Source organism: Melanerpes formicivorus, unplaced genomic scaffold (assembly GCF_026170545.1).
Source record: "Melanerpes formicivorus ecotype bairdi unplaced genomic scaffold, bMelFor1.0.p_v2 SCAF_54, whole genome shotgun sequence".
Taxonomy (NCBI): Eukaryota; Metazoa; Chordata; class Aves; order Piciformes; family Picidae; genus Melanerpes; species Melanerpes formicivorus.
The window spans coordinates 4,498,994-4,511,793 of NW_027142406.1; positions in this window are offsets into that span (position 1 = coordinate 4,498,994).

Below are 12,800 nucleotides of genomic sequence, written 5' to 3' on the forward strand. Positions count from 1 at the left end.
AACCTGTCAGCTCCACTCTATGTGTCAGCCTGAGGGAATCAAATGAGAGCAATGAAACATATTTTCTACCTCCAGAGTCTGTAGCCTCTGGCACTTACTAATACAGGAGAAAGGGAGGAGCAGTAGCACAGCTGGCCTGGCTCAGGTCCTCTGGTTTTACTCCTAATCCCAAATGTTTCTCATGCAAGCTTGTTCCATCTGATTTTACAACTCATTTTAAAACTGCAGTGTTAAATCTACTTTAATTTAGTACTCAATTCAGTCCCTTTTCTCAAGTGGTAGAGCTCATCCAGCAGGCATTAAAGGGCAGCATTTTGTTGCTTACAAGAGATCTGGATTTGAAGATGTCCTGGCTTCATGCCTCAGGAATGGTTCTTGACCTTGGCAAAAGCTTTGCATGTTATCGTCTAAAACTAGTCTGTCCCTCTGATACCATTTCATTCTGAATTGCAGAGGAGCCTGTTTAGTACATCTCTCTAAGTGTGAAAAAGGTCATAAAATGAACATGATGTGGACAGACAGGTCTGACTATCAGCCCAGCATTCACTTATTTTGTGCATTACACTCAATCTCTTAGGGAAAACCGCTGTCAAAAGTGACTGCTGCCTTTGAGAACTTCGTCTTTTGCTTACTCAAGACCAGACACAGAAGAGATTTCCATAACCAGACAAGAAACAACAGGTTCAAGCTTGAACATAGAAGATTTTACCTCAACATGAGGAGAAACTTCTTTACAGTGAGGGTGCCAGAGCACTAGAACAGGCTGCCCAGAGAGGTTGTGGAGTCTCCTTCTCTGGAGACTTTCCAAACCCACCTGGATGCATTCCTGTGTGGACCACCCTTGGTGACCCTGCTTTTGACAGGGGGGGTTGGACTCAATGATCTCTGGAGGGCCCTTCCAACCTCTAATGTACTGTGATACTGTGATAACCAAGGGCTGCTAGCATTCATGGCAGTCTAGGACAATCTTCAAACTCCAAGGTGTCTGAGATCAGACCACCTTTGAAATCAGCACACTTGACCTTTCTGCCATTCCTTCTTCTCTGAAGTGAGAATAATGTGAGATTCCTAACCATAGTTTGATACCAGCTAATCATGACCTTATTTCGATTATAAAAGCACAAGATTTTTTTTTAACTTATAGAAGAGAATAAGGTACTTCAAATGTGTGAGGCTGATGAAAGGGTGCCAGTGGCTAACATAGAATCATAGAATTGTCAGGGTTGGCAGGGACCTCAAGGATCATCTAGTTCCAACCCCACCTGCCATGGGCAGGGACACCTCACACTACAGCAGGTTGCTCACAGCCACATCCAGCCTGGCCTTCAAAACCTCCAGGGATGAGGCTTCCACCACCTCCCTGGGCAACCTGTGCCAGTGTCTCACCACCCTCATGGGGAACAACTTCTTCCTAACATCCAATCTGAATCTACTGACTTCTAGTTTTGCTCCATTCCCCCCAGTCCTATCACTCCCTGACACCCTCAAAAGTCCTTCCCTATCATCATTTCTTAGAGGAAAAAGGAAAGCATGTGTCATTTTGGTGTCATTTTGATGTTATTTTGATCTAATGCTTGCCTGGGGAGCACAGTGAAACCACAGCTGCTCATCCCCTTTAGCATACACCCAACTTGTAGCTGTGACCAGCTGTGATCTCACTTTCTGTAGGAAGCGCAGGGCGTTGCTCTGTGGTGCTTGCAGGGCTGCACACACTCAGTCATTACCAGCCTGCATGACTGTTCCTCATGTAGAAATCATCTCCTTTCTGTTTTAAAAGCTACACAAGATTTACACAGTGAAGAAGCAAAATTGTGCAATGCCAGCATAAATAATCTGCTATGACAGCCCCTCAGGGAGTAACTCCTGTTGGCAGGATGTGTGTAATCCCAGGATGGTCTGATGCATTGGTAACTGCACCATAACAATGGAAACATGAGCTTGGCCCCAGACAGCTCAGGGCTGGAGTGGGCAGGCTCAGCTGTGTCAGCAAGGTAATGCAGTTCAACGTCAAAAGGCAAGGCAGAGAGGCAAAGAGTCGTTGTGGAGGGCCATCTGCTAGGCAGCCAAAGCTCTCTGGGGTGTGTGTATTAAGAAAAGGGCTTGTAAAAGATAGGCTGAGCTTTCTGATAAATGAAACCTTTCCATCTCTTACTTTGCTCTGTCTGCCATCTGTAACAATAATCTGCTCTCACACCCTTGGTGCTACTTAGGTAAACACAGGAGAAATCACACTTCCATGATGCTGACTCATAGAATCATGGAATTGTCAGGGTTGGAAGGGACCTCCAGAATCATCTAGATCCAACCCTGCTGACATGGGCAGGGACTCCTCACACTAGATCAGGTTGCTCAGAGCCACATCCAGCCTGGCTGACTCTTAGCCATTTAGGAGTAAAGGCTCATTAAAGGAGTGGGAATTGGCCACACTGATTAAAGGAGATTGAACTTTACCTTTTGGAATCCAAAAGGAGCACAGAAAGAGAGATTGGCCATTGGAATGTGCTGCCCAGGGAGGTGGTGGAGTCACCATCACTGGAGGTGTTTTAGAGGGGACTGGATGAGGCACTTGGTGCCATGGTTTAGTTGATTAGATGGTGCTGGGTGACAGGTTGGACTTGATGATCTCCAAGGTCTTTTCCAACCTGTTCTGTTCTGTCCTATCCTATCCTATCCTATCCTATCCTATCCTATCCTATCCTATCCTATCCTATCCTATCCTATCCTATCCTATCCTCCTATCCTATTCCATTCCATTCCATTCCATTCCATTCCATTCCATTCCATTCCATTCCATTCCATTCCATTCCATTCCAACGTGAACAACTTTCCAGCTTTCCCTGGTGCTCCTGGCAGGAGGTGGACAGATAGGAATCTGTTTCAACAGTCCTGTAGCACAGTTCCAACAAGTTCAGGTTTTGAATGTCTGGGTCAACATAGTTCATCTGGTAAGACTGTGGAAAAGGAACATCTAAAAATTCTTCTATTTAAATAGTGATCAGTCAGTGTAATATGCCCCAGTGGCTGTCATCCATGCTGATAGATGGACCTTATCTGTTATCTGTGGGGGAAAAAAGATCATAATACAGTAGAATTGTGTTTTAGGAAGGGGGGGGGGGGGGGGGAATGTATGCAAACCCACTGTGTTTTCTGGTTACAGATATTGCCAAAGTCATTATTAATAGCTTGAAATACACTTTATCAGTAGCTGTAGCAGTGTTGAGTACAGATTGGGATGGGGACAATACACTGAAAGGCAAAAAAGCTTCAGCACCCAGCTGCAGGTAGAGCCATTAGTAGCTTCTGCATAGATCAAATATTCCCCCTCATTATGAGGAACTCACCTGCTGTAGATAGCAGGGGTAGCTTGCTCCAGACAGACAGCTTGTTACTCCCTTTCTCCCTTACTGGTGCCATTTGGAGAAGAAGTTGCATATTCCTCTGTAGTGTCCATTTCTTGGGGCACTGCAGCAGTTTGTGGTGGCAGTTTTCTGACACAGAGATGCCCAGAATTATTGTTACAAAGTGGCAGCAGTTCCCAGGATCCTGAGTGGTGTCAACTCTTTTATCTGCCATTTTATCCAGTAACCCTCCCATAAGGCAATGCAGATGTCCTTGTTCTTATTTTCATGTTTGGTTAAGCAGAATATCAGCAGATGGCAAGCTTTCACTGGTACAGCTTGATCAGATACCTGTACTAAACACACACCAGACTTGGATTTCTCACCCTTCTTCAATGGATGCCTCTTCCCTACTGACTTCTGCTAACCCACAGGATTAAGAATAGTGCTCCAGCAGTTGTATACACAAAACTACATTTACAAACAGACCACAAAAATGGTTAGATACTACTGTGCTAGCTAGCTAGGAAAATAGATTATATGCACACAATTACTTGGCTGGCTCCAGTGCCTTCTAATAAGGTGATTTGAAAGCATTGATTGGAGTAGTGTAGTGTAGAGTAGTTGCCAAATTGTGTTCATGCATTCTCCTCAAGTATGTATTTGCAGCCAGATATAGGACCTGCTGTCACTACCAGTGGCCACCAGCACTGCTGCCACCAGTGTCCCTGCCAGTGGTGGCTCCTGGCTTTGAAGGTCTGTGAAAGTCAAATTTAGCAACTTGTCTCCCCTCAGAGTGCCAGTGAGTGCAGGATGTCTGAATGAGCCCTGCTCTAGCTGCCCTCAGTGGGCAGCCAAACACATTGCTGCAAGCAGTCAGGATCAACAAAGTCCTGGGCTGCCACCAGCCTGAACAGCTCCTTAGTCTCTTGGTGTTTGTCTGCGTTAGGTGCACACAGCGGCTCTGGCAGGGGGGTTGCACTCAAAGATTTCCAGAGGTTCCTTCCAACCCCTAACATCCTGTGAGCCTGTGATCCTGTGTGTGAACTGACACTTGGATGGGAACCAAGCACCATGGCCTCAGCTGGAGGCAGCTCCCCAGAGACAGGAATGGGTCCCAACTGCAGCCTCCCTACGACACTACCTGGGGGCCTGTCCCTTGGCTGCAGTGACTCTGCATCACCCCCAAGCCCTGGCAGCCAGACCTGCCTGTTGGGGGATGCTCACAGGGCCTCTGCAAAATGGGCCCAGTGGGCCTTTCTGTGTTTACAGCTGGTCTGCACAAATGTGTGGTGCTTTCCACTGTTTTCTTTCAATCTGTCACAAAATGTAGAGCTCCCAATATTACTGGAGAGGAAAATGCCACCCAGCCAGCAATCTGGTCCTTATCACAGCTGCTCAGTCTCAGTGCCCAAAAGTCAAGTTTCAATCAATTTAGTCTTGGATGCTTTTTCAGTTTCAGATAAACCAGAGCCTTCAGCACTTAAAAGCTTTTAGAAAAATAAATGCAAGGAAATATGATCCATTGGATTGGTATCAAAATACCCAGTTGGTAGTGGTACACTTCCAAAGATAATTTCATTAGGGATTTTTCTGTCCATGACAGCACCTGGAACAAAATCCTGTCATTTCCTTCTCATAAGTAGCTCTCACTGAAATCAGTGGAGCCAGCTCACAGGTGCAGTTTGCTGAAGGTATCTCTTTTCTTTCCACAGAAGAGATTAACTACTTTGCAGGCCAGATTTAGACAGAGGATCATTGGAATAGAATAGAATAGAATAGAATAGAATAGAATAGAATAGAATAGAATAGAATAGAATAGAATAGAATAGAATAGAATAGAATAGAATAGAATAGAATAGAATAGAATAGAATAGAATAGAATAGAATAGAATGGAATAGAGTAGAATAGACTAGAATAGAATAGACTAGACTAGAATAGGATAGAATAGGATAGAATAGAATAGAATAGACCAGGTTGGAAGGGACCTTCAAGATCATCATGTCCAACCTATCATCCAACACCACCTAATCAACTAACCCATGGCACCAAGCACCCCATCAAGTCTCCTCCTGAACACCTCCAGTGATGGGGACTCCACCACCTCCCCAGGCAGCCCATTCCAATGGGCAATCACTCTCTCTGTGTAGAATTTCCTCCTAACCTCCAGCCTAAACCTCCCCTGGTGCAGCCTGAGACTGTGTCCTCTTGTTCTGGTACTGGCTGCCTGGGAGAAGAGACCAACCTCTGCCTGTCTACAACCTCCCTTCAGGTAGTTGTAGAGAGCAATAAGGTCACCCCTGAGTCTCCTCCTCTCCAGGCTAAGCAACCCCAGCTCCCTCAGTCTCTCCTCACAGGGCTGTGTTCCAAGCCCCTCCCCAACTTCGTTGCCCTTCTCTGGACTCGTTCCAGCAATTCAACCTCCTTCCTAAACTGAGGGGCCCAGAACTGGACACAGTACTTGAGGTGTGGCCTAACCAGTGCAGTGTGCAGTGGCATAATAATAATAATGATAGTAATAATAATAAAAAACAACCAGGTTGGAAGAGACCTTCAAGGTCATCGTGTCCAACCCATCAACCAATCCAACACCAGCTAAACAACTAACCCATGGCACCAAGCACCCCATCAAGTCTCCTCCTGAACACCTCCAATGATGGTGACTCCACCAGCTCCCCGGGCAGCCTATTCCTCCCAGCTCCTGCTGGCCACACTCTTCCTGATGCAGGCCAGGATGCCATTGGCCCTCTTGGCTGCCTGGGCACACTGCAGGCTCATCTTCAGCCTACCATTAACCAGCACTTCCAGGTCCCTCTCTGCCTGGCCGCTCTCCAGCCACTCTGACCCCAGCCTGTAGCACTGCATGGGGTTGTTGTGACCAATGTGCAGAACCTGGCACTTGGATGTGTTCAATCTCCTGCCCTTGGACTCTGCCCATCTGTCCAGCCTGTCGAGGCCCCTCTGCAAAGCCTCTCTACCCTCCAGCAGATCAACTCTTGCCCCCAGCTTGGTGTTTGGTGACACAGTCATCCTCAAATAAACAATTTAATGTTAAAGATGTTACATTGGTTTCTGTCATAACATGCTACATCTGTCCTAACTTTAACAGGTAGCTCTAATGCAGCAGCATTTCCAAGTGATTTTCCTCCTAATCTTTTTACATCTGCACTTGCTTCGCTCCTGACACTCATCAAACACTGAGAGCATGGCATGAAGACATATTCAAGAAGACTTCATTTCTCACATTTCTTCTGTCTAGCCAATATTTAATCCTGAACAAACAATACTTTTCTAATCCATCTTTAACATTCCTTGGGGATCATGGCTCATCTCTAAAACAGTTGTCTCCTGTTTTGAATTGGGTTATTTAAGAAGCACTGGTAAAATGCCTAAGAGGTCTTTATTGCCACAGTAGCACTTCTGTTAGGCTCAGAAGTTTCATCTGCTTCTTGGCCTCAGAGGTGACCTTATTGCTGTCTACGATTATCTGAAGGGAGGTTGTAGGCAGGGGGGGTTTGGTCTCTTCTCCCAGGCAACCAGCACCAGGACAAGAGGACACAGTCTCAAGCTGTGCCAGGGGAGGTTTAGGCTGGAGGTGAGGAAGAAGTTCTTCCCAGCAAGAGAGCTTGGCCATTGGAATGTGCTGCCCAGGGAGGTGGTGGAGTCGCCATCCCTGGAGGTGTTTAAGAAGAGACTGGATGAGGCACTTGGTGACATGGTTTAGTTGATTAGATGATGTTGGATGATAGGTTAGACTCTTGATCTCAAAGGTCTTTTCCAACCTGGTTAATTCTATTGTGCTACTCTACTCTACTCTACTCTACTCTACTCTACTCTACTCTATTCTATTCTATTCTATTATATGCTGAGTGGGCACTTTGGCTAATCCCAGTGGCAGAAGGCTTGCTGGAGGAAGGGTGTGTAGCAGAAAAGAAGAGCAGGGGCTACACATCACAGAGAGCAGGACCAGCTACTGAGGTGCTGGAATGAAGGTTACATATTACATATAAGAGCTTTGGTCACCAGTTTCTGTCAGTAGAACTCATAGGGATGCCAGTATTAATTTAAAGGTCACCAGAAAAGAGTGGCAGGAGTACCACATTTTTTTCCTGTGCTACTGGGGAGTGACTTGTGAAGCAGCTCAGGGTTTCAGCTCACTTCCTACCTCCTCACCAGGACAAGACAAATCTTTGATCTCTGAGTGGGGACAATGCAGGGTTTGTGGCATGACAGTTCCCCTGAGGACTGAGTGCCTGAGTCCATTAAACTGTGCACCAATGCACAATAGTAGTTTGTTTGGGTTTTTTCCACTGCAATCTCTTCATTAAAACTGCAGTCAGTTCTGTGGCTTGCTCAGTGGAGGAAGATTGCAGTCAAATATTTCTTCTGTTATGTTTTGGTCAATAAATCTGCAGGTCCAGTTAATTCCTGGTGTAACTCCAATGCTGCAGTGTGGATAGATGTTCTCTTTTATTGTGATTTTTTCCTCTCTCCCTGCATTAAATTGTTGACTCAAAAAGATGGGGAATCTCCAAAAGGCATTTGCTTAAGGAAGGCTGAAAATGTCATTGAACAAAAGACAAACAGAAGAATTTTAATGCCAAATTTACTGCAGCTTTGCTGACAACTGGTTGTTAAGTCAATCCATTCCAGGTTAGGCTTAGGCAATAATCACAAGTCAAAGTGAAATACTAAATCAGTTAAACAAAGCTATCTAGAAGCATTTAGTTTCACAGGGATGCTTTTCAGGGCTTCCAGGCAATGCATAAACTGTTGCCAGCTGTATGATGACTTGGGCAGATAACTCAAGTGGCAATGAGTGAGGACTGCCTGAGTGAAGCACTGCACAGGATCACAGGATGTCAGGGGGTGGAAGGGACCCAAAGAGATCATCAAGTCCAACCCCCCTGCCAGAGCAGGACCATACAATCTAGCTCAGGTCACACAGGAACACATCCAGACAGGGCTGGAAAGTCTCCAAGGAAGGAGACTCCACAACCTCTCTGGGCAGCCTCTTCCAGTGCTCTGTCACCCTTACAGTAAAGAAGTTCCCCCTTGTGTTGAGGTGGAACCTCCTGTGCAGCAGCTTACACCCATTGCTCCTTCTCCTATCACAGGGAGCAAGTGAGCAGAGCCTCCCTCCCCCCCCCCCCCCCCCCCCCCCCGCCCTGACCCCCAGCCCTCAGATATTTATGAACATTTATTTAATCCCCTCTAAGTCTTTTACAGACTAAACAGCCCCAGGTGCCTCAACCTCTCCTCACCAGGCAGTGCTCCAGTCCCCTAATCATCCTTGCAGCCCTCTGATGGACCCTCTCCAGCAGATCCCTGTCCCTCTTGAACCAGGGATCACAAAACTGAACACAGTACTCAAGATGAGGTCTCAGCAGGGCAGAGTAGAGGGGGAGGAGAACCTCCCTGGATCTGCTGGATGCACTCCTCTGAATGCACCCCAGGACCCCTTTGGCCTTCTTGGCCACCACTTCTCTTTTCTCTGTTTTATTGCTGCATTGCCTCTGGCTTCAAGCCCCAGGCAGATGCCAGCTGGAGTGGGCAGGTAAATTACAGATGTGAACTCTTGCCTTCAGCATTTCCTCTCACTGAGGTCTGGCATTTCATCTGCAGTCTTCTAATGGTTGGTGTGCAGTTTGGAGGTGAAAGGCAAAACTTGCCAGAGCATCTGATGGGACATTGTTCTTTGTCATTATCTGATTATTACTGTATTAAGAAGTGTCCAACAGATTGAGGGAGGCTCTAGTCCCTATCTGCTCTGCCCTAGTGAGGCCCCACCTGGAATATTGATTCTAGATCTGGGCTCCCCAGTCCAAGAGGGACAGGGATCTACTCAAGAGAGTCCAAGGGAGGACTACAAAGATGATGAAGGGACTGGAGCATTGCCTGATGAGGAAAGGCTGAGAGACGTGGGGCTGTTTAGTCTGGAGAGAAGATTGAGAGGGGATCTAATCAATGTCTATAACTAGATGAGGGCTGAGTGTCAGGAAGGAAGGGACAGGCTCTGCTGTCCTGGGATAGGACAAGAGGCGATGGATGGAAACTCCAGCACAGGAGGTTCCACCTCAATATGAGGAAGAACATGAGGAAGGGGAAGGACAACCTCCACTCCTTGGTGGATACGGAGGGGAACATTGTAACCAAGGAAAAGGAAAAGGCAGAGATACTTAACACCTTCTTTGCCTCAATTTTTACTAGAAGGGCAGAACGTCTTCCTGACAGCTGGCCTGCAGAGCTAGCAGAAGGAGCCAGGGAGCTGCACAGTTTCCCTATGTTCCATGAGGCGGTGGTTGGAACTCTCCTTAGCAGCTTGGATCCCCACAAGTCCATGGGACCAGATGGGATTCATCCTAGGGTGCTGAGAGAGCTGGCAGATGAGCTGGCCAAGCCACTCTCCATAATTTTCCAGCAGTCCTGGCTCACTGGCGAGGTCCCAAAGGACTGGAAGCTGGCCAACGTGGTGCCCATCCATAAGAAGGGCTGGTTGGATGAGCCAGGGAATTACAGGCCTGTCAGCCTGACCTCAGTGCCAGGCCAGATCATGGAACAGGTCATTCTGAGTGCAATAACACAACACTTAGAGGATGGCCAAGGGATCAGGCCCAGCCAGCATGGATTTAGGAAGGGCAGGTCCTGACCAACCTGATCTCCTTCTATGATCAGGTGACCCGCCTGGTGGATGTGGGGAGGCCTGTTGATGTAGTCTACCTGGACCTCAGCAAGGCCTTTGACACCGTCCCCCATAGCAAACTGCTGGCCAAGCTGTCAGCCCATGGCTTGGATGGGAGCACACTGCGATGGGTTAGGAACTGGCTGGAGGGCCGAGCCCAGAGAGTGGTGGTGAATGGTGCCACAGCCAGCTGGCAGCCAGTCACTAGTGGTGTGCCCCAAGGATCAGTGCTGGGCCCTGTGCTCTTTAACATCTTTATTGATGATCTGGATGAGGGCTTTGAGTCCATCATCAGTAAATTTGCTGACGACACCAAGCTGGGGGTAAGAGTTGATTTGCTGGAGGGTAGAGAGGCTCTGCAGAGGGACCTCGACAGGCTGGACAGATGGGCAGAGGCCAACGGCATGAGATTTAACACATCCAAGTGCCGGGTTCTGCACATTGGCCACAACAACCCCATGCAGTGCTACAGGCTGGGGTCAGAGTGGCTAGAGAGCAGCCAGGCAGAGAGGCACCTGGGGGTGCTGGTTGATGGTAGGCTGAAGATGAGCCTGCAGTGTGCCCAGGCAGCCAAGAGGGCCAATGGCATCCTGGCCTGCATCAGGAACAGTGTGGCCAGCAGGAGCAGGGAGGTCATTCTGCCCCTGTACACTGCACTGGTTAGGCCACACCTCAAGTACTGTGTCCAGTTCTGGGCCCCTCAGTTTAGGAAGGAGGTTGACTTGCTGGAACAAGTCCAGAGAAGAGCAACAAAGTTGGTGAGGGGTTTGGAACACAGCCCTATGAGGAGAGGCTGAGGGAGCTGGGGCTGCTTAGCCTGGAGAAGAGGAGACTCAGGGGTGACCTTATCACTCTCTACAACTACCTGAAGGGAGGTGGTAGACAGGCTGATGATGGTCTCTTCTCCCAGGCAGCCAGTACCAGAACAAGAGGACACAGTCTCAGGCTGCGCCAGGGGAGGTTCAGGTTGGATGTTAGTAAGAAGTTCTACACAGAGAGAGTGATTGCCCATTGGAATGGGTTGCCCGGGGAGGTGGTGGAGTCCCCATCACTGGAGGTGTTCAGGAGGAGACTTGATGGGGTGCTTGGTGCCATGGGTTAGCTGTTTGGGTGGGTTGGATTGGTTGATGGGTTGGACACAATGATCTTGAAGGTCTCTTCCAACCTGGTTTGGTTTATTCTAATATTCTAATAAAGGTTTATTCTAACTTCTTCACTGTAAGGGTCACAGAGTACTGGAGATTGTGGAGTCTCCTCTGGAGAATGTCCAGCCCCATCTGGATGTGTTCCTGTGTGACCTGTGCTGGATTCTATGGTCCTGCTCTGGCAGGGGGGTTGCACTCGACGATCTCCCTCCAGAGGTCCCTTCCAAGCCCTAACATCCTGTGAGCCTGTATTTCGTGAAGAGATGTGCATGCACTGTCGGCAGCAGCGGTGGGGCTCGGCATGGTGGCACTGTCACCACTAGGTGGCACGAACCTGATGCAGCAGAAAACACGTCTGAGAACCAGCTGAATCGTATAATGCTTTGCTGAACAGCTACTGTCCAGCAAGCGAAGACTGCCACAACCACGCTAGCCATCAGCGAAGCACGCTTCAGGAAAGCACAACTGTTTGCACAACAGTCTTGTCATAGAATCGCAGAATCGTCTGGGTTGGAAGAGGCCTCCATAGGTCATCCAGTCCAACCCCCTCTGCAGTCAGCTGGGACATCCTCAGGGATATCCTCAGGTTGCCCAGAGCCCTGTTGAGCCTTACCTTGAATACCTCCAGGCATGGGGGCCTCAGCCACCTTCCTGGGCAACCTGTTCCAGTGTTCCACCACCCTCATGGTGAAGAACCTGTTCCTAACATCCAGTCTAAGTCTGCTCTGCTCTAGTTTGAAGCCACTGCCCCTTGTCCTGTCCCTGCAGGCCTTTGCAAACAGTCTCTCTCCATCCTTCTTGTAGCCCCCTTCAGGTACTGACAGGCTGCTATTAGGTCTGCCCAGAGCCTCCTCTTCTCCAGGCTGAACACCCCCAGCTCCCTCAGCCTGTCCTAGTAGTAGAGGTCCTCCAACCCCCTGATTATTTTCATGGCCCTCCTCTGGACCCTCTCCATCAGATCTTTGTCCTTCCTGTACTGAGGGCTCTAGAGCTCTACACAGTACTGCAGGTGAGGTCTCACCAGAGCAAAGTGGCAGAATCACTTCTCTGGATCTGCTGGCAATGCTGCCTTTGATGCAGCCCAGGCTGCCATTTGCCTTCTGTGCTGCAAGCTCACACTGCCTGCTCATGTCCAGCTTCTCATCCACCATGACCCCCAAGTCCTTTTCCTCAGGGCTGATTTCTATCACCTCATCCCCCACTCTGTATTGATAGTGAGGACTGTTCTGGCCTAGTCTTCTGGATAATGGGGGAACCAGGATGTGTTTGGAACAGAACCACTGTGTTGCCTATTCCCTCCAGGGAAAATGAAAACCCATTGCTACTAAGAGCTTGTTCATTCATTTCTGCAGCCAGGCATTTAAAGCACACACCTTTTTTTCCCCCTCCAATTTGGAGCTGCAGTGATGTGGACATCTAGGATTGCTTCATGAAAATGATGCTAGTTGGCTGCCATTGCTGTCCCTTTTCCTTTGGCCATAGCCACACAGCTCACTTGGTGCAACCTTGCTTTTAGGCCTCAAGGCTGTAAATCAAAGTGTCCCAGCACTTCTTCTCTTCCAGGCCAGCACTGGACACAGGTCTGGAGAGAGCTGCCACCATGGTGTCCTCACAGCAGGGTCAATCTGGAAGCC